This window comes from Bubalus bubalis, chromosome 7 (assembly GCF_019923935.1).
Source record: "Bubalus bubalis isolate 160015118507 breed Murrah chromosome 7, NDDB_SH_1, whole genome shotgun sequence".
Taxonomy (NCBI): domain Eukaryota; kingdom Metazoa; phylum Chordata; class Mammalia; order Artiodactyla; family Bovidae; genus Bubalus; species Bubalus bubalis.
The window spans coordinates 90101103-90109561 of NC_059163.1; positions in this window are offsets into that span (position 1 = coordinate 90101103).

The window sequence follows — 8459 nt, forward strand, 5'->3', positions numbered from 1 at the left end:
GGGAACTAAGTTCCCACATGCCACATAACACAGCCAAACAGAAAAGAAGGAAAAATAAAAGAAAATGAATAAGAATCCTTTTGGTTACATTCAGGAAAAACAACTCCCCACCCCGCCCCCTTACCAAATTGTGGAACATGTGAATTTAAAAAAAGAAAGAACATTTCTATCCAGATAAGGAAAATGCATGGAAAATCATACTTGGCCCAATATTACTCCAACATTTTCTTTCAGGAAATTTAAACATTATAAAAGGAATTGGTGACTTCAGTATCTTGAAGTCAGGCTTGGGAAATAAAACTAAACGCATTTGTGAGAAAACACACTTCCAAACAAAAGGGCAGTTGTTACAGCCTCATGAGTGACATGAACAAAATGATCAACATCCTCCCAAGGGACAGCACAAATATCAAACGTGCTGATAAGTGGAGGCGGTCCCCTCGTCACAAAAGGTGTGGTGTGTGTACAGTGACCACATAAGCACAAGATCATGGCACTTAAACAGCAGCAGCACTGTTGGTTACATGTGATATTTGAAAAATATGACAACCATCTCAATCTGCTCAAGTAGCACTCATGGTAAGGGTGAAATTTCATCAACATTGGTTAACTTATGGTGTATTAAAAAGCCAGCAAGGAGATAAAGTGATGGATTAAAAGATAAACTACTCACAGGCAGACAAACAGAAGCACAGATAGAGTTACAAACAAACGTGTGCTTTACTCAGACAGAAAGATGATAACCAGCCCCAAGAAGTGATGTGTCTGCTAGGAAAGCCTTGAACGTAGAATTTTCTGACTTCATCTTTAATTCAGTTCTTCCAGCGCCATGCAGCACAACCAGGGATAACTCTCTAAAAGTCTCTATGATAAAGTTATACATCTATTAAATGAAGCTAATAATGTTTTCATATAGTTCTTTGAGGATAAAAGACCTTTGAAACATATACAAAGGTCCTCTATTCATGCCCTCTATTCATTGGAGCTACGTGACATGATATCAATCTCTTCAGACAGATACACAGTGTATATATGAAATTGTGAAGCATCCAAATGCATTACCAGTAGACCTTAATGTGCTCTATGCTGTAAAGAATTACTGATTATCTTTCTGGGAGTAATTTAAACATTGGACAAGGGCATCTTCTAGATCCTTTCTAGTTCTTTATTCCTTTGAAGCCTAATTTCTCTTCCCTGTTTAGGAAGAAAATACTGTGAGACCCACAGGATAGAGATGAAAAATAAGAGTGTGTGTCCTCAAATTTTTCTTTCAAAAATACCATGGCATTTACTGGAGATAGTCTGGATTCCTGTGACAGAATGAGTTGAGATCCCCCTTGAAAGGAACTCACATGCCACTTTCCTCTATATGAACTTACTCTTTATGCTTCCTTACTCTATACACATCCCAAAGGAATGGGATGTTCATTGCCAGAAAATAGGAAACTGGATTGATTCTTCCTTTTTTTTTCTTTTATAAAATTGGGACTCCGTGAATACACTTATATGTATCTCTCCCTTCTGGAAAAAGCCATGTGGAATCAATGGTGGCTCCTTTTTGACAAAGAGACAAACTTGAATTGGGAAGAAACTTTGGGGTCAGTAACGGGCCTGAGGTGATGAAATGGTCCTGGTGGAAGGTTCCCTGGCATCCTCTCCCAGCGAATGTTCTACCAGCAACTGGTCCACGGTTGTTCCCACAGACAGTGTCCTTGGAATTGTTATTTCTCCCCTTTGTCTGTCTCCTGACACCCCTCCACTCACGGTTTCTTCTTCAGCATGGGAAGTCATCTCATTTAAAATTTCAAGTGACTTGACTACAGTAATGGAGCTCTTAGGATACAGACCAGACAGAAGTAGGTAAAGATAGGTAGGAATCCATCTCTCCTTTGAGCCTGGCACAGCTTAGCACAACAACCAGATTCCTAACAGGTTTTTCTAGATTTCACTCCCCACTCCACCTGCATGTTGCCTTATTCTTATTACAACATGGATGTTCTTATTACTCAATCTTTACATTCATCTCTCTTTGGTTCTGGGATAAAACTACTCAAACCTTAATTTAGATATTTTATACTCCCTTAGAATCTCTGGGAAAAGAGATCTTATAAACTAGATTCCCAGGTCTTATTAGGCTCAGACCAACCTGACCATTAATTTTCCTACTGTTCACAAACATCCCTGAACTTCTTTCTCTTTCCTCGGATGACTGGCCCATGACAGATACTGGAGTTTGGCCTTTCTGCTGTCTTTTATTCAGACAATTCTCTTTTCCTCCTCTCTCGCACTTCAGACATTTCTTTCTCTATCCCCCAGGTAATATATTTGCTTTTCTTGTTTCTGCAGTTTCCTTTTGTTTTTTGAAATGTTCCACATGGAAGTTCTATATTTCTTTCCCTCAGAGGCTTCTGACCCTCCAGTTCTGCTTATCAGTGTACTTGTTAACATTTGGAACTCTGAAGACAGACAAATCTAGATTCAAATTCCCACTGTGCCACTTACTGCCTACGTGATATGAAGTAATTTCCTACTCACTCTGCACTCCGGTGCTTAGAAACTCTTGCTCTTTTCAGGTGGGTGACCTTGGGCCAATGATACAATCACTCCAAACTTCACTGTCCTCATTTGTAAAATGACAGTACATACCCTACAACATTAGTATGAAAAATAAATGTGATGATCAATACAATGGCAAAATAATCACTCTATAAATATTAGCTATTACCATTATTAGCAATTCAAATTGCCAGACCCATTCGGTATGTATCAGGTTTCCTGACTTCACTTTGTTCTCAATACAAATGCTATTATTTCTTAAATGTGGAATTTATCAGACCTCATTGGCCAGAGGCATTTTCTCATGGTCCACATGAAGTTTAGAGAGCTGGGAGAGCCAGAAGCTTTTACACAGTTAATACTATTTAAACATGTCTGAGTCCTGGTGAGTCCTCCCTCGTCCCGTTTCTTCTGTGTGCTAGAGCTTCCTAACAGAGCAATTTTCACCTAAATGCATCAGAACCTAAATGTGGACATTATGACAGTAAGTATGAGAACTACAACCAAAGAATATCACTGAGCCAGAGACCTATAAAACAACCAACCTGGTGCAGACCACGATGCAGGACTCCACACACATACCGAGTGCTTTGGGATCCCAGAGTGAGCAACTCAGGGCTCCAGTTAAAGAGAAAGTCAGAGTGGGAGACCTGACCACTGCATCAGCCACTTCACTCGACTCAGGCTTATTCCTGCTGAAGTGTCTGATGATCTCCAATGCCCCCTTCCGCCTTCATTGCTCTAAAGGCCACTCCTCCAGAAATGAGAACCCAGACAAGAGCATATCGTCTGTGAGAAAAGCTATTCCCGATGCTGCAAACTATAAGTAAGTTCACAAGGTACATTTGTAGGATGACACTAAGTCAGATGCAGTTCCGGTACCAATTATTATACAAAAAAGAGCTTACTTTTTGTATGTTGTTATCTGTGGTGGCGGTGGTGATAGTGGACACGACCCACTCCCCAAAAAGGAAAAGGGATACATATAGTAACACTAATTATTATTACTTGCAAAACAAAACAGAAGTTCCGAAGGAAGTAAAAACTGAGGGTTTTTTTATATTAAAGATTTCTGTTATTTGAAAACCAAGATTAAACTGGCAGGAAAATCTACTTCAGAACAGTAATTGAACTTACGCTGCAGTCAAGGTAGATTTAAACAATGATGTGAAGTCTGGTGAGAACTAACAAACCCCAGCAGAGGGTCTAAAAAGATCATACGCAAACAATATTAACCCCCTGAGCTTACAGAAAGCATCAACTCAAGGGGTTTACCCCCAGTTCACCATGTCATATGGCTCTACTTTCTGAAGTCACTATAATAAATTAAAAGAAATTCTGTATAGCTGCTTTAAATGGGGACTCAGATCAGTAGGTGTACATAAAACATATAAGGCAGTTTGTGTCTTATTTACTCCCACTATTATAAACAAAATCAAACCACTGAGATTTGTAGACTTTGGGGGTCTCTTTTTCACCTTTGAAACCCAAGGTTATTTCTCCTCTTTAACACCAATAACCATGTCGACATATTTTTCCTAACTCTGCATATACTGAAAATAGGTGGTTGCAAACAAAACTCAGAAACATAACTAGCATTCTAAGAAAATGACCCTGAAATTATTCTTTTTACTGCGGCTTTACCTGATGCTCCATGATGCAGGCTCCTGAGGGTCTCCTGCTTGGAATGATTGAATGTAGATGATAACCAGAGTTGAATGAGGAATCCTGAAATTGGGGATTCTGATTCCTAATGCAATCTGTATACCAATCTACAGCATGATTTCCTCTTTGTTTACCATTTGGTAAAGACTGTAGGTGGAGATGTTGTGGGCACAGGGACACAACCGTTCAAACTGCTTTGAAAGGGGAATGCAGAAGAGAGAGAGATCCAAGTGCAAATAGGCAGGCATTTCAGATTTCGAGAGACAACTGAAAAGGGAACATCTGTTGCATCCCCTGGGTTTGAGGGCAGTCTGTGTAACTCTTCCTATCTCTGAGAGTGTGCATAACGTGGAGAGGGTGGAGACTTCCAACCTCAAATCTAAAAAAGATTGAGAGATTTCGGAAGGCCCGGAGGCGCCAAAGGTCAGGGGGATCAATATACAGACCCTACCGTGGGGTAAGGGAGGGGGAAGGGAAGACTCGAATTGAAAACCGCTACAAAAGGGAAGCCAATGAGAGGGAAGGAAGTTTCTGAATAATTAAAAAGTTCAGAATAAGCAAACTCAGTTGCCACGGGGGAAGGAGGTGGGATGGGGAATTTAAAAAAAGCGGTTGATGTGGTAATTAAGAATTTTGGTGAGCGCCTGGGCAGGTCACCTCCTTTCTCAGATCAGAGCCCCATCAGAAATTCTTTCAAGTGTCCTTCTGCGTCGCCAAAGATGACAACAGCAAATCAATAAGTGCTTGAAATGAAAGGGGATGTTGGCGAGCCCCCAGGCTACAGATTTCCCGCCGCCAGCCTGTTCTGAACTCCTAGCGTGCCTTTGCACCGCCTCTCTTAAGAAGAGCTACCTTTTATTCCAATTCTCAGGACGAAGGTAAGTGCTCAGTTAGCATATCTATTAAAAGTCGGCTCTTTTTCCAGCTCTCGCTTCGGGCCGAGAGAGCGCTGCCTCCGTTCGCCAGCCGGCCGGCGAGGGGAGAGGAGAGGAGCTGGCTGGCCAGGCCGCCGGCGGGGCCACACACCTCCCGCGCTGGCCCAGCTGGCCCCAGGATTGAGCGCTTCTAGGTCCGAGCTGGAAAGTCCTGCCACAGCAAACGGCCTGAGCGACGGCCGCCTCCGGAGCGCTTCTTCCACTTAATTTATTTACAAATAAGCACAAAATCACTAACAACAGAGAAGGACCCGTGCTCCAAAATTACAACTTGGAATCACCGGAAACTCCGTTCTGAGTTCCAGACCTTGGTCTTTTCCCCTTCCAATAACCATCTCTCCCCTAATATGCCTTGATTTGACAATCTTTCCAGAGCCCAATATCAGGAGACGTTTTAATTAGGTAATTCATTAGTGAGTCAATACAGACATTGATATATTCTTTTAGCTCAAGTGGTTAAGTACTAATTTCGAAATGATTATAAAACACCGGAATAGGCAACACATCGTAATTTTAATTTATATGCAAATCAATTGGTTCATCTTTAACACCCTTATTAAAAAAAAACAATTATTGTATTGTAGCATCAGAGGTAGGATCAGACCTCCTGAATAAATTTGGAAATAAGACCTGGACTGGGAAGAAAATTTAGAACAGCCAACAAATCAATAATGTTTGAGGCAGTTAAACATCTTTAGCCATTGGTATTTACATACTCGCTTGTTTTCAGATAAGGAGCTGGGGAAATTGCTTGCCAGAGCTGAAATCATAATCCAGAGTGAAAAAAGTAAATGGTAGCATGCAGCCAGTCACCGCGGGCTTGAAAATAATACTGTACCTTTCCTAAATCCTAACTCTTGGGTGAGAGGAAGTTGGCAGAGGTCACCCCACATTTGTCCTTGGTTTTGCCCTGCTTTGATCACAAAATGCTATGTCCTCCCTGAGTTTCACAATATGCTCCTTATTCTAACATTTCTGTCACTTGTTTCAAAGAGTTAGAGGGAGGGGCATAATTCAGAATCTCACTAGAACTTTTCTGAACCCATGTAACCAGCACCACTTTTCCTATGCTGATTTATTGGGGTGGGGGTTGCCTTATGTCTAATTCTCTGTCCCCCCCCCCAACACACACATTAAACCTGATCATCAAAAAAGACAGAAGGAATGGGTGGTGGAAAATGGTGCAGTGCACAGGTTTAATGGAAGGTTATTATCTTTAGACATAGTTCAAAATTTTGGAAAAGTGAAAAGCACATTTACTTCTGGGGGAAAAAATTTGTAAGATGTTCTAGAACAGTGAATCTCACCAGGCGATCGGCGCTAGGGTTGTTTATGTAAAAGTGTAACATCCTTGAAATTCACTGATATAAGGTCAGTGTCTCCCCACCACGGCTCCCAGCCAGGAGATCTGGCCCTTAAGGAGCTGGTACCTTTGATGCTACAATCTTGTTTACATCCGCAGGGCAGGGAATTGCTTGCTTTGCTTGAACGCTCCCTCCACCCCCTTCTAATTTGAAGTAATCGGAATCTAAATACAATCGCCTGGGCCCACTCTTCCATTTCTGCTCCGACGAGAGAAAAACCTGAAATCCACGTCTTAGATCAGCTCGGTGGTTTGTAGCACACACACACACACACACACACACACACACACACACACACACACACACACACACACACACACACCAGCACCCTGCCTTTCCTCTGCATGCCTAATGTATTCCCTGGTGGTTCTGGGCATTAATTAGTTGTTTAATAGGAGTATGACTAAAAATGTAAAAGAAGGATTAGGAGCATGAAACGTATGTCCAGCTCCTTCCACACACTCGAGGAGGGAATGAGAATCATTCTGTATCTTCTATTTCTCCAGGAGCCATTTGCATTTCCCACCAGCTGCTCACTTCAGCTGCACTGGCGCTGGGCGAGGCGAGGACCCAAAAGCTCGGCGCGGTGTCTGCGGCGGCCGGGACTGGGGTTAACCAGCCCCTGGCAGGCGAGACTCCAGACAGAAGTGGGGCGAGGGGAGTGTGAGCTTCCCAGGGCCCCTCCATCCCAGCCCCGGTTTGCAAACCTCGGAATACTGAAAGGGGGAGGGGGTGGCACGCGCTTATCTGCGCGTCTCTCCAGCGCAGTCCCTTTCTCTTTCCCTTGTCTCCCCGGGCGTCTCTGACTGTCTCTGGTTTTCTCACTCTTTCCCCACTTTTCCGTGAGATTCTCCATCCTTGCGATGAAGAAGGCGAGGCTGTTCTGCTCTGAGCGTCTCTTAATCTCTATAAAAATAAAAGAAAAGAAGGAGGCAGACATTAAACCATAACTCAGGGGTCTGGGGAGGTGGCAAAAAATCTTTGATGGGTAGAGAGGAAAATGTCTTTCTTGGACTAAATTATGTGATATGTTGTGACCTTAGATTTCAGTCGTGGGACTTGGAGAAATTTGATTTTCTTGCCTCAGCACGATTTCAGAAATCAGAAATAGAAATCCTCCGAGACAGAGGGGAAATAAAAGTAAAAACAGCATGCGGGCATTTCCCCCTCATTTCTCTCCCCTTAAATAAAACTGTCTTGAATTTCCACCGGTAAAGAGAGAAAGTTTGAGTTTTCACGGATGTTATGTGGAGGTTAGAAATGGCTTAAAAATCTAGACTTCTCGTCAGTTTTCTTCCTGGCTGAAGAGGCTAACCCTTTCCATAAAATGAGTCCATCTGTCGACTGTTAGCTATTTCAAAGTGAAGGGATTTAGCACTCAAAACAAATTGAGCAAGTTTGTTTGCCTGTTTTTACTGCTAACTCAAATGGATTCAAAACACGGAGTAATTCAAGAAAACACATAACATATTCCAGACAGCTCCCAAACGTAGGGAAAACCCAGCACCTATATGGTGACCTGGGTTATTTTAAACGCCAGGCTTTCAAAGATGTATATATTTCACACACATTCTCCCGGAGTCATTATATTTTCTTAAAATTGCGAGATTTGGTATATTGATGTAGGAAGAGCAATACAACTTTTAGAGGGGATTTTATCCTCTCCTGAGACCCAAAGATGGGGGGCCTCTCTCATGGTGGGCCTGGTTGAGTTTTGCTCCTATGCAGGAAATAACATTGGTGAGAATATAGGACCAGGAGGTGTGGTTGTTTTCCCACACTTTCCAAAAACCTACACTAACAGGATGCCCTAGAGACTGAAAGAACTTTGTCCAATTTGCCTGGCAGAGCCTTCCCACCTGGTCTTCCAGCGACTGGTGTTTATAGTCCTACCACTCAAAGGCAGGGTACAGCGAAAATATCTTCTGACCACCAAAAC